The 14,847-nt window shown below is 39.5% G+C and overlaps 1 pseudogene; it reads left to right on the top strand.

Annotated features, from left to right (window-relative positions):
- The first annotated feature begins 1,052 nt into the window (after positions 1–1,052).
- Positions 1,053–2,393, top strand: LOC139016721 (nuclear prelamin A recognition factor pseudogene; annotated as a pseudogene).
- Positions 2,394–14,847: the final 12,454 nt, after the last annotated feature.

Here is a 14,847-nt window from a genome sequence, read left to right on the forward strand (position 1 = left end):
ATATGCTTGGTATTATGGACTCTGATAAAATGCAATATCAAGAAGACTTTTATATCAGCAGCAAGAGTTTTAAAAAATTTCTTAGAATTTGACTAAGAAATTGCTGTGTAAATAGAACAATTTAGGGAAAGTTTATCCAAAGTATCATGGAGACTTCCTTCTCCATCACTAATACTAGAACTGATCACTTGAATGGGTTGCAATGAACCTCAAATATCATCGAGTTGTTGCAAGAATTAAAGGCAGTAATGTATGCCAGGTATCTATAATAATAAAAGCATAATATGCTAATTAGACTGGACAGCCAAACAACCTTCTGGATGTTATTCCGGATGTCCTTCTGGACGAAGTTGAGGCAGTGAGGACTGAGGTAGAGGTGGTTAGGGGCAATCGGGCAGGCAGGTGAGCAGTTAGGGGCAATCAGGAAGGCAGGCAGAATGGTTAGGGGTGATTAGGCAGGCAGGCAAGCAGTTAGGGATGATCAGGCAGGCAAGTGGTTAGGGGTGATCAGTCAGGCAGAGGCAGTTAGGGGCTATCAGGCAGGCAGGCGAGTGGTTAGGGGTGATCAGGTAGGCAGGTGAGCAGTTAGGGGCGAGCAGGCAGGCAGGCAAAGTGGTTAGGGACGATCAGGCAGGGAGGCAGTCAGGCGAGCAGTTAGGAGCCAGTGGTCCTGGATTGCAAGAGGGTGAAGACGGGGCTGAGGGACCCCTCCCACCCCTGTGCATAAATTTCATGCTCTGGGCCTCTAGCATAATATAAATCATCAACAGAATCTATATATATAAAAAGCCAGTGACCAACCAGAACGACCACCAGCCCAGTCAGCAGCCACTCACTCCCTCAGTAGTCCTACAGGGTCAATCTCCAGAAAATGGGCCAGGCCCCGACAGACAAGCACTGCCGGCAGGATCCTCAGAGTGCCGCCAGCCTCCTGGAACTCGGCCTCGGGCACCTTGGCATTTCCCCTTCCTAGAAGTTCCGCAAGGAGCTGTGACTGCTCTCCCCTGCTTCCTCCAGGTCTTGCGCTCTGGCCCCTGCCTGCCCTGCTCCAGATGAAGTGTGACCACTGCATGCACGAAAGGAATATAGTAAAAAATAACCAAACTGATGACCAAGGGAATGCCACAGTTGACGTCCAGAGTCCGGCTCAGGAGAACGGAGAGAAGGGAGAATTCCATAAGTTGGCCGATGCCAAGATATTTCTGAGTGACTGTCTGGCATGTGACAGTTGTGTGACCACAGAGGAAGGAGTCCAAGTTTCTCAGCAGAATGCCAAGGACCTCTTCCATGTTCTGAACCCTAATAAGAAATGTGATACCTCACAGCACAAGGTGCTGGCAGTGTCCATGTGTCCTCAGTCTCTGCCTTATTTTGCTGCTAAATTCAGCCTCAGTGTCACTGATGCATCCGGAAGGCTCTGCGGCTTCCTCAAAAGCCTTGGGGCACACTGTCTTTGACATGAAGATAGCTGCGGACTTCAGCATCCTGGAGAGTCAGAAGGAATTTGTGTGGGTACTGCCAGCACCTTGAGGAAGAGCCCCAGCTATCCATGCTGACCTCCACCTGCCCTGGCTGGGTCCATATGTGGAGTTCGTGCTGGGTCACCCCATCACGCCCCACCTCTGCACGGCCAAGTCTCCCCAGCAGATCATGGGCTCTCTGGTGCAGGATTACTTCACCAGATGGCAGAACCTGTCCCCAGACAAGATTTTCCAAGTCATTTTGGCCCCGTGTTATGACAAGAAACTGGAGGCCCTTCGAGAAAATGTTCCCACAGCTTTGCATAGTTCCTGGGGTGCTGACTGCGTGTTAACCTCAGGTGATATTGTCCAGATAATGGAGCAAAGTGACCTCGCCATGAACGCCATCGCCGTGGACACTCTGTTTGGAGACGTGAAGGAGGAGGAGGTGAGGCTCCACGAGGGTGCCAGCTCCGATGGGTACCTGGCGCACATCCTCAGGCACACGGCCAAGGAGCTGTTCAATAAGGACATGGGGGTGCTCACCTACCGCACCTTGAGGAACAAAGACCTCCAGGAGGTCACCCTTGAGAAGGACGGAGAGGCTCTGCTACGCTTTGTGGCTGCTTATGGCTTTCGGAACATCCAGAAGTGGTCCTGAAGCTGGGGAGGGACAAGTTCCCCTGCCACTTCGTGGAGGTCCTGGCCTGTGCCAGGCACACCTAAGCGGCAGGAGCCAGGCCTGGGCAGAAGATGGGTGTGCGGACAGGGACAGGGCGCTGCTGTGGCAGATGGAAGGCATCTAAGTCACCATCCTGGTGTGGCCCCCGGAGACCAGCGCCCACATGCAGAAGCTGTACCAGGAGTGGCTGGGAGGCGGGGGGGGGGGGGGGGGACTCCCCCCAGGCCCAGGTGGCCCTGCACACCACCTAACAGGGCCAGGGCAACCTGCCAGCAGCCGGGGCATCAAGTGGTAAAGTTCCAGCAGATGCCGGGCCTGCAGGCTGCCTGAGGAGGGGTGTCAGACGTGTGGAGGAAAGGCTTAGCGTCTTTGTCATCCCTTTGGTTTTCAGAATTCCCTGCTCCCCATCTGCTGGCTCCCTTCCTCTGAGGGACACTGTTGTTGTCACATGGGTGGAACTGAATATTGTATCTTGAGAAGATTGCCCCAATGTACATATCCTTTTATCCAACGATGAAAAAATCCCAAAGAACAAGAATGGAGACAGACTACTGTCCTTTAGGCTTAAAAAAACCACAGGAGTGTCCTGCGAAGAGCTGAGACTTGGTTCTGCCCACACATCTCAGAGAGATTGGATGAGGACATGGCCTGGTTTGGCCCTGACTTCACCCACTTATGTTACTCCTGAAGGTGTCTTTGCCACAATGTGAATAAGCTGCCACCTTTTGGAATAGGGGCTCACAGGAAAGTCTGCATTCCCAACTTTTCTTGAAATGGATCTATGTTCTGCAGCTGTGGCCACCGTCCCGAGACCAGGTCCTGTTGGTGGGAATCAGGGGGCACTGGAGTGGAGCGCCCCCCCCCCCCCCATGCCCTTTTATGTTCAGGGATTGAACTGAACTCACTTTGGGGGAGGCCTGGCAAGGGCGACCGGTGTCACAGATGGAAGGATGGAGAATGGAGAGGCGGACACCCTGCTCAGTCCCTGCCTGGGTGGGTCAGGCAGATGAAGGCCGGCCAGCCCGCCCCACAATTGGGTGAGATAGAGTCCTCTGTGTCCGCCTCTCACCCCGTGGGCCCGGCCACTCCCCTCCTCTCCAGGCAGCCCTCTGCGTTCCTCCACAGCGCACTCTGCCCTCACGTGCTGCTCGCCCTAAACGAGAAGGAAGAGAGCAGTTGGCCCACAGACAACTACACAGAAAGATAGAAGCCACCACAGAGCCCAGCACCCATGCACGTTAGGGCCGTCCTGTGAAGTGAGGCCTGTGGCCGGCCTGGTGTTGGTTTCTAGAGCACTTAGATTCTGTTACCATGTGGGTGACATTCTTCTTGAACCCCTCAGCCTGTTAGATTTCCTTCATGTGTTATTGTACCTGTGCACCCATCTGGGTTGATAACTGGGACATTGTGTGAAATTACCTATTTTCTGCTTTCAATCTATTTACAGTGGGGTTTCATCCTCTGTGGTAATGTAGATCCATTTCTGACTATGGAATAAACAGTTGAAGTGTCAAAAAAAAAAAAAAAAGAAAGAAAAAAGAAAAAAGCAGCTGCCAGGTGACTCTCGACAACTGGCAGGAACGACAGCGGGACGGATCCGGATCCCGGGCCAGCAAGGGCATCTCACTGCCCACCCGGAGGGCCGATAGTGTCTTGGCTCCCCCCAACCTTCCTCAGGACCCCACCCGTGCATGAATTTGTGCACCGGGCCTCTAGTTATGCTATAAAAATCCAGTATCCAAGCAGAAGAAACACAGTCAAAGATGTTAGGAAAAAAATCAACCTGACTTCAGTATTCTCTTGGGGACAATAGATATCCGTAGTCAACCAAGCAATACATAGAGTCATAAGGGTGCCTGGCTGGTGAGGCTCAGTGGTTGAGCATTGACCCAGGAACCAAGAGGTCGTCAGTTTGATTCTTGGTCAGGGGCGTGCAGGAGGCAGCCAATCAAGGATGTTCCTCTCTCTCATCGATGTTTCTATCTCTCTACCCCTCTTCCTTCCTCTCTAAAAATCAATAAAAATATATTTTTAAAAAAGAGTCATAAGGGTAGCCTAAGGTGACCCCAATATCAGCCAGGTTTTTATTCATGTGTGAAGGTAACCTAAAAATAAACTTAAATACACAAGAAAGTCTACAATAGAATGCCCATCTGTTCTAAGAAATTTACTTGAGCAAGGAATCCTTCAACAGCAACAACAAAAGAGCAACTCTCTTTGTTCTATTTAATGTTCTGTATATTGCATTCACTTTTGTCCAACATTGATATTGCTCTATTTGTTCTCTTGCTCTCTCTCTCCCTCTTTCTTTTTAATCCTCAACTGAGAACATGCTCATTGATGAGAGAGAGACAGACAGAGAGAGAGAGAGAGAGGAATGTCAATGTGAAAGAGATTGATTAGTTGCTTTCTGTACGAACCTCTCTCCCCTCGTCCTCTTACCGCCCCCATGGAAGCTGCAACCTAGGCATGTACCCTGACTGGGAAATCGAACCCACAACTTTTCAGTATAGGAGGGTGGGGGATGCTCCAACCAACTGAGATGCACCCATCAGGGCCTCTTTTTATTTGTATACTTTTTTTTTCTATCCTTGTATATTCAATCTATGAATTACATTGTTTTAGATATTATCTTGTATAGAGTATATGGCTGGGACTCCTTTCTTTTCCTTGTCTCAACTAAGGAGTTAATTTCTTTTAAAAAGTGGTTTCAATCTCACCTTCATTTCTATGATAGGCATTTGTACTTAATTCTATTGTATTAGTATTTACTTTTGTATGATCATATTTTTGGCTTTCTTGCTGTGTTCTGTTGCTGTATGATATCTGTTTTCTTTATGTTCCCTCCCAACTTCTCCACACATCTCAGTAACTTGAAAGTATATACTGTAGCATATTTTTAGATGGACTAGTAATTATATCCATTAATGTAAATATCTTTATTTTACAGCTTGAGAAATAAAATGATATATATTGACACACTTCTATAAAAGATGACACATTAGCAAATGTCTTTTTAAACTCCCCATCTTTTTAGCATTAATATTTTTGTCCTAATGTAGCTTTTGTGTATATCACAGTAACACTTTCATTCTCATTTGTAGAGAGTATATTACTTCAGTAATTTGGGTTTGCCAGAGCAAAAAGATTTTAAAAATATACCAAATGCATTGAACAATTATTATAAATAATTTTCATTAATGGAATGTCCCATACTTAGTGCCTTTTAAAGAGAAACCAAATAGTAATTTTAAGTGCTATGAAACATTTACAAAACCACCAGATATTAGGCAACAACAACAACAAAAAATAAATATTTTAGTTTGGAAAGAATACAAGTATATATTCTGACCACAAGGAAATACAATTAGAAATTCATGACAGAAAAGGAATAAATACTGTGAATAACCAGTTACTAGTACATACATTTCAAGGCTAGTTATAAGGGGCATGGCTGCAGTTGGGGGTGGGTCAGGGCTCCACTGATTATACTTTAGGGATATGGAGGCAGAGGACCTGTTTGGAGGATCTATGCTTTTGAAATCCCTTGTTTTCCCTTTCTGCACACAAATCCATGGTGATGTTCTCTAAAGTATATGGTGAGTTCTGCACTTTCAATCTATTCTGAGTGCATGTCATAAAAAGGTAGAGAGACTGGTTTTTGTTTGTTTGTTTTTCCTCCAGGCATTTTATTACTCATGTTTTCAAAGGAAAGACTTTGGGGGAAAACTTAGTAAATAATAAGTAAATATGTGTAAGTAGCATGCAACTTCTGACCCTCTTCCCTTTCAAAAAATGAAATGAGTGATGTCATTATAAAGAGAAATACACCTTAATTTATTCTCTAATTTGGATAACCCACTGGGGGTAGGAGAGACCCTTGATAGTCATAGGCAGGAAAGTGAGAGAAATCAGTGCTGCTAGAATCACTGTTTCTCAGTTGTCAGAACATTTTAATGAAATGCCAGTCGTTCATGCCAAATCCTGAAGGAAACTGCAGGGTACTAATTGATGAAATGATTTTGTTCTTAAATGTAGTCTAAACTATAATAAATTCTCTCCCATTTTGCAGAGCACAGCACTCTATAAGTTTGAAAGGTAAGACATACTTTTAGTATGTATAAACGGAGGAATGCATTTGAAAATAAAAATTTTAATTATGTCTGACATCTCAGGCCCAGTGCTGTCATCCTGTAGGAAGTAACATCTTTTTTGACATCCCTAGTGGTAGAGACTTTAAATCAGTTTCCACATTGCTTTTCTGCTGGCTAATCAGAATGGATGATGTGACATTCTTCTTACCAACTCATTCACAGGGAAGAAAAGATGTGCAGAGAAGTAAGGCTGGGCTCAACTGATATGATGAATTTAAATGAAAAAATCTAAATATATTATATTTAAGCTTTAATTCACTGCAAAATTTGAAAATTCTCTTTTAATGAATGATTGTACAGTTTTTTTTTCTTATTCCTGGTACATACCTTTGCTTTGGGGGTGGGTCTAAAACTAAAAGAATATTTATTTAAAAAATAATAGAATATTAAGTCATATTTTACATCTCAAGTTCAAGGTTTGAATTAGAGAAAGTTGATTTGCTATTTGCTATAAAAGGGGCTGGAAAGATCTTTTTATACATGTGTTTCAAATTGCAGGTATTATAAAGGCATCATATTTTATTTTATTTTTTTTGATGTTTGTATAGTCTTAACATCTCTTGACTCATCATGTACATTAGATTTAAAAGCATAATCCATGGAAACAGCTCCCTATAGTAACCACTACTTCCATGCTGGTGGAACTTTCTTAAAGACACACCAACATGATTTTAGGTTTCTCTTGTGAAGTAAAAACAAAATTTCTATTTGAATATTCAGGATTTTCCTCAAAACTTTACCTGCATTATTTGGGAAATAATAAAGTTGCTTCCATTCTCTTTTTATTTTTAAATGTGTAGGCATATACTTCATATTTCTACTTAGCAATATGTTTATCAGTACATCTCCTAGGGCAAAGGGAACTAAGGAGAAAATAAACAAATAGAGTTACATCAAAATAAAAAGCTGCTGCACAACAAAAGAAACCACCAACAAAATGAAAAGAGAGCCCACTGCATGAGAGAACATTTTTGCCAGTGATACATCTGATAAAGGGATAATTTTCAAAACATATAAGGAACTCCTACAACTTAACAAAAGGATGACAAGCCAATTAAAAAATGGATAAAGGACCTAAATAGATACTTCTCCAAGTGGAACATACAGATGGCCACGAGACATACGAAAAAATGCTCAAAGTCACTGATCATCTAAGAGATACAAATTATCACCTCAAACCTGTCAGAATGGTTATCATCAACAAATCAGCAAATGACAAGTGTTGGTGAGGATATGGATAAAAGGGAACCCTCATGCACTGCTAGTGGGAATGCGGACTGGTACAGCCACTATGGAAAACAGTGTGGAGTTTCCTAAAAAAATAAAAAAAGGAACTGCCATATGACTTAGTGATCTCACTTCTCGGAATATATCCTAAGAAACTTGAAACACCAATCAGAAATAATGTATGCACCCCTATGTTCCTAGCAGCACAATTTACAATAGCTAAGATTTGGAAACAGCCCAAGTGCCCATCAGCAAATGAATGGATAAAACAAGCTGTGGCACATTTATACAATGAAATACTACATGGCTGTAAAAAAGAAAGAACTCCTACCATTTACAACAGCATGGATGAACCTAGAGAGTATTATGCTAAGTGAAATAAGCCAGTCAAAGATAAGTATCACATGATCTCACTGATATGTGGAATCTAATGAACTGAGTAAACGGATGAGCAAAATAGATCCAGAGACATAGAACCATGGAACAGACTGAGGAATTTCAGGTGGAAGGTGGGGGTTGGAGAGTGGGTGGGGAGAGATTAACCAGGGAACTTATATGCATACTAGAGGCCCAAAGCACGAAATTTGTGCAAGAGTAGGCCTTCCTTCCCCTGGCTGCTGGCACCAGCTTCCATCTGGCACCTGAGACCCGGGCTTCCCTCACAGTCCTGTCTTCGTCCGGGCTGTGAGGGAGCATTTATGTATCCAACTTAGGAGCAGCTAAACACATAAAGCAAATCTCGATGGATATAAAGGGAGAGATTGACTGTAATACAGTCATAATGGAAGATTTTATCACACCATTAACATCAATGGATAGGTTTTTCCAGTCTGAAATCAAGAAGGAAATAGAGGCCCTAATTTACACACCATATAAGATGAATTTGATTGATATCTTCAGAGCATTTTAAAATCAGCATAATATATATTCTTTTCGAGTGCACATGGAACATTTTCTAGAATAGACCACATGTTAAAAGACAAAACAAGTCTCAATAAATTAAAGAAGATTGAAATCATATCTGTGACCATAATGGTATGAAACTAGAAATCAATTGCAAAAAGAAAACCCTGAAAAACACACAAACACATGGAAGCTAAATAACATGCTGCTAAACAACAAATGGGTTACTAATTAGCTCAAGAAAGAAATCAAAAGGTACCTTGAGACAAATGAAAATGAGAACAGAACAACCCACATTTTATGATAGACTGCAAAAGCAGTCCTCAGAGAAAAATTTATAGCATTACAGACCTACTTCAAAAAACAAAAAATTATCAAACCAACAATTTAATCTTACACCTAAAGAAACTAACAGAGGAACAATAAACAAAGCCCAAAATGAATCGTAGGAAAGAATAACAAAAATCAGGGAAGCAATAAACAAAATAGAACCTAAAAAAATACAAAAGGTTAATGAAACCAAGATCTGGTTCTTTGAAAAGATAAACAAGATTGGTAAACCACTAAATAGTCTCATCATGAAAAAAAAAGAAAGGGAACCAAATAAATAAAAGGAGAAATAACAATGGACACCACAGAAATAAAAATGATTGTAAGAAAATATTACGAATAACTACTTTCCACAAATTGGACAATCTGGACACAATGGATAAATTCCTAAAAAAAATACAGTCTCCCAAAAGTAAATAAAAAAGAAACACCAAGTTTGAACAGAATTATTATAACTAAGGATATTGAAACAGTTACAGAAAAACATCCAACAAATAAAATTCCTGGACTGGATGACTTCACGGGTGAATTTTATCAAACATTCAAAGAAGAATTAAGACCTATCCTTCTCAAACTTTTCTAAAAAATTAAGTAGGAAGAAAGACTTCCAAGCTTATTTTATAAGGTCAGCATTATCCAAATTCCAAAACCTGATAAAGATACTACAAAGAAAGAAAACTATAGACCAATATACTTGATGAACACAGATGCTAAAACCAACAACAAAATACTTGCCAAGCGAATCCAGCAATACATTACACACATCAACAATATGATTAAGTAGTATTTCTTCCTAGGATGCAAGGTTGGAACAATATCTGCAAATCAATAACTGTGATACAACACATAAACAAAAAGACAGAGAAAAATCATATGATCATATCAATAGATTCTAAAAAAGCTTTTGACAAAATCCACACACATCTATATATATAAAAGCCTAAGTGACTGGCTGACTGTTCGACCGGTAGCTGTGATGCACACTGACCATCAGGGGGCAGATGCTCAATGCAGGAGCTGCTGAGCTGCAGTGACTTGGCAGTTGCTGTTCTCGGGTGACACACCTGGAACTAGAAAGGAGGGAGCCTGATTCTGAGGTGCATCACCCAAAAACCACCCTCTTGCAATCCAGGACCCCTTGTGGGATGCCAGAGAGCCAGTTTTGGCCCGATCCCTGCAATTCAGGCTGAGGGACCCCACTGGTGCAAGAATCCATGCACTGTGTCTCTAGTTTATGACAAAATTTCTCAGACAAGTGAGACTAGAGGATATTAGGCCAATAGGGCAATACAATCCTTAGTGGCCATGTTGTAAACTTGCCATTACAGGAGAATGAAAGACCAGGAAAAACTCACTGGACACCAGGAATTAGATCATATAAGGAATGGAAACTTTCCTGATCACACACCTGCGTTCTATCTGCATTCCAAGCCCACCAGCTCAGCCCCCAAAACCACTGATGACAAGTTTCTCACCAGTGACTGCATATAAGGATGAAACTCCATCTTTTGGGGCTGCCATCATTGACCCAATGTCCCCTTGGCTTGGTGTTGTGCAGCCCTTCCCTTTGGATATCTCACCCCCCATCTTTAAATAAATTGAATTTTCTTAAATTTCCATCTGAGATGGCTATTTACCCTACCCATGTGCACTACCATGCTAACCATCCACCATGTTCACCTTTCAGAGGGAACATATCACAACATAATAAAAACTATTATGACAAACCCACAGCTGAGATTATACTCAATGGGGAATATAAAGAGCATTTCCCCTAAAATCAAGAACAAGACAGGGATGTGCACTTTCACACTCTTATTCAACAGAGCACTAGAAGTCCTAGCCACAGACATCAGACAAGAGGAAAAATAAAAGGCATTCAAATTGGAAAAGAGGAAGTAAATTGTCATAATTTGCAGCTGACATGATACTGTATATAAAGAACTCTAAAGATTCCACCAAAAAAACTATTAGAACTGACATATGAATTTAGTAAAGTAGCAGGTACAAAATAAATAGCCAGAAATAAGTTGCACTTTTTTTACACAAATACATATGGATAAAATAACCCAAGAAGGTAAAAGACTTGTACTGAAAAGACTCTGAAGACAGAAATTGAAGAAGATACAAATAAATGGAAGCATATACTATGCTCATTGATGGGAAGAATTAACATTGTAAAAATGTCCATACTTCCTAAAGCAATCTATGATAATGCAATTCCTATCAAGATACTGATGACGTATTTCACAATACTAGAACAAATAGTTCAAAAATTTATATGGAACCATAAAATACCCGAAATAGTCACAGCTATCTTGAGGGGAAAAAAATAACAAAGTTGAAGGAATCAAGCTACCTGATATCAAACAATACTACAAAGCCATAGTAGTCAAAACAGCATGGTACTGATATTAAAAACCAGCCATATAGATCAATAGAACAGAACTGAGAGCACAAAAATAAACTTATGCTTATATTGTCAATTAGTATTTGACAAAGTAGGCAAGAACTTACAAATGGGATAAAGACATTTCAATAAATGGTGTTGAGAAAATTGGACAGATTCATACAAAAAGATGAAACTAGACCACCTTCTTATACCATATACAGGAAAACTATCATGTTTGGGGAGTAAGGTGGTAGTGTAGGTGGAAGAGGGCATAGAGGGGATAAATGGTGATGGAAAAATAAAATAAAATAAAAGAATTAACTCTATATAGATTAAAGTCTTAAATGTAAGAATCAATACCATAAAAATTCTAGAAGAAAACATAAGGAGTAAAATCTTGGACATTTCTGTTAGTAATATATTTTCTGATATATCTCCTCAGACATGGGAAGTAAAAGATAAAATAAACAAATGGGACTACATCAAAGTAAAAAGGTTTTGCATAACAAAAGAAACCATCAACAGCATTAAAAGACAACCCATTGACTGGAAGAACATATTTGCCAATGATACATCTGATAAAGGGTAAATGTACAAACTTTATTAAGAACTTACACAAGTAAACATTAAAAAGAACAATTCAATTTAAAAAATGAGCAAAAAACATAGATACTTCTCCAAAGAAAGCATAGAGATGGCCAAGAGACATATGAAATGATGCTCAATATCACTAATCATCAAAGACAAATTAAAATCTCAATGAATGAAGTATTAGAAAGGGCAACTAAGAAGACAATCCCATTTACTATAGTACTAAAAGTAAATAAATTAAATACCTAGGAATAAATTTAATCACGAATGTAAAAAACCTGTACTCTAAAAATTATAAGACACTGAAGAAATAAGTCAAAGGAGATACAAATAAATAGAGGTATATACAATGTTCATGCATAGAAATAATTAACATTATTAAAATGTCCAAACTACTCAAAGTAATTTATAGATTCAACATAATTTCTATCACAATTTTCACAGAACTAGAAAAAATATTCCAAGCATTTATATGGAATCACAAAACATCTCACATAGCAACAGCAATCTGTAGAAGAACAAAGTTAAAGGAATCATGCTACCTGATATCAAACTGTACTATAAGGTCATAGTAAACAAAACAGCCTGGTACTAGCATAAAAACAGACATATCCTATATAATAAAGAATTAATATGCTAATTAGACCAAACAGCAGAATAACCGTCCGGATGACCTTCCAGACAAAGCTGAGGCTGCGAGGGCCGAGCCCCTTGCACGAATTTTGTGCATCGGGCCTCTAGTAGATCAATGAAACAGAGAACAGAGCCCAGAAATAAGCTAAAACCTTTATAGTCAATTAGTTTTTGACAAAGGAAGCAAAAACATACAATGAGGTAAAAAGATAGTCTACTCAATAAAAGGTGTTGGGAAAATTGGACAGATATGTGCAAAAAAATGAAGGTAGATAACCTTCTTACACCATGCACTAGAATAAACACAAAATGGTTAAAGACTTAAATGTTGGACTCAAAACTATAAAATCCTAGAAGAGAACATAAGCAGTAAAGTCTCAGACATTTCTTGTAGCAATATTCTATCTGATATATCACATTGGGTAAGGGAAACAAAAGAAAAATAAACTAATGGGATTACATCAAACTAAATAGTTTTTTGCACAGCAAAGGAAACCATCAACAAAATGAAAAGACAACTCACTGAATGAGAGAACATATTTGCCAATGGTACTTCTGATAAGGGGTAATATCCAAAATTTATAAAGAACTTACACATGTCAACACCAACCCCTCCCCCCCAAAAATCTAATTAAAATATGGGTAAAGGACATGAATAGACATTTCTTGGACGAGGACATACGATAGTCAATAGACACATGAAAAGATGCTCAACATCACTAATCATCAGAGAAATACAAATTAAATTTTTAAGGAGATATCACCTGTAAGAATAGTTATCATCAATAAATCAACAAACAATAAATGTTGATGAAGATGTGGTGAAAAGGAAACCCTTTTGAACTGTTGATGGGAATGCAGATTGGTGTAGCTACTATGGGAAGCAGTATGGAGTTCTCAAAAAATAAAAAATGAAATTGCCTTATTTCCACTTCTGGGAATATATCCAAAGAAACCGGAAACACTAATTTGAAAGAATATATGTACCCCTATGCTCATAGCAGCACAATTTACAATAGCTAAGATCTGGAAACAGCCCAAGTGCCCATCAGTAGATGAATGAATAAAAAAGCTGTGGTACATTTACACCTGGGAGTACTACTGGGCCATAAAAAGGAAAGAAATCTTATTCTTTGTGACAACATGGATGGACATGGAGAATATTATGCTAAGTGAAGTAAGCCAGTCGGTGAAAGACAAGTACCAGATGATTTCACTTACATGTGGAATCTAATGAACAAAATAAACTAATAAAATAAAACAGACTCATAGTGACAAAAAACAGTCTGACCAGTGTCAGAGAAAGGGGGGTTTAGGTACTTGGTGAAAAAGTTGAAGGGATTAAGCAAAAAAAACCAAACAAACAAACAAAGAAAACACCTTATAGACACAGACAGTAGTATAGTGATTATCAGAAGTAATAGTAATGGGGGGTAATAGAAGAGGGTAAAGTGGGGATAAATAGTGATAGAAAGAAGAGTTGATTTTGGGTGGTAAACACACAATACAATATACAGATGTTGTATTATAGAATCCTACCCTTGAAACCTATATAATTTATTAATCATTACAACTCCAATAAATTCAATAAGAATGTTTTAAAAAAGACTAAACCCTGGCAGGGTGCCTCCATTGGTTGGAGCATTGTCCCATATACCAAAAGATTGCAGGTTCTATTCCCAGTCAGGACACATACCTAGGTTGTGGGTTTGATTTCCAATAGGTGTGCATATGGGAGGGACATAGCCACTAATGGATCTGTCTCTCCCCCGCCCCCCCCCCCACCTTCCTCTCTCTAAAATCAATAAACATATCTTCGGTGAGGATTTAAAAAAAGATTAAATGAGACAAAAATTAATACTAAATAAATACTAATAAATTAATCAAATGAAAAATAATACTCATTAAGGAAATTGAATTGTTGATATGTGGTAGAAATAATTGGATGATTGGCAACACTTTCTATCTTGCAGCCAGGAGTTTTGGCATGTAGTGTACCTTTGAAATGTTGCTGTTTTCCTTACCAGGGAAATAAGATGAAACTAGTTTAGCTTTTTTTGTGTGCACTCTGTGCCCTCTGAGATTGTTCTGCACTGCCCTCTGGGGGACAAATTTCATCATAGCCCATGCATTATACTTTTAGGAAAATCTTATAATATACTCCTATATAAAGACAAACTGTGCTTCAAGAATGTTTGATTCATGACAATGGCACCAGAACATAATACCAAAATTAAAAATATTATAATTTATGATAAATATTTTAATTGACATTATTAAGTAGTGTTGTTTTTCATTCATTTAATATCTATAACACATTATTCACCATTTATCAATATTCTTTTAAATAATTGTGTACCTCTCTTGGTTGGCTTTAAAACAAGAGTCTACATTTTTTCATATTTTAATATATTTATAGTTAGAACTCTGAGTTCATTGTATTTACTTTCCCAATAATCAGTTTGCTCCTTTTAT

The sequence above is a fragment of the Myotis yumanensis genome, unplaced genomic scaffold (genome assembly GCF_028538775.1).
Source record: "Myotis yumanensis isolate MYYU_CA2020_CCGP unplaced genomic scaffold, mMyoYum1.0.hap1 SCAF_9, whole genome shotgun sequence".
In the NCBI taxonomy this organism is placed as follows: domain Eukaryota; kingdom Metazoa; phylum Chordata; class Mammalia; order Chiroptera; family Vespertilionidae; genus Myotis; species Myotis yumanensis.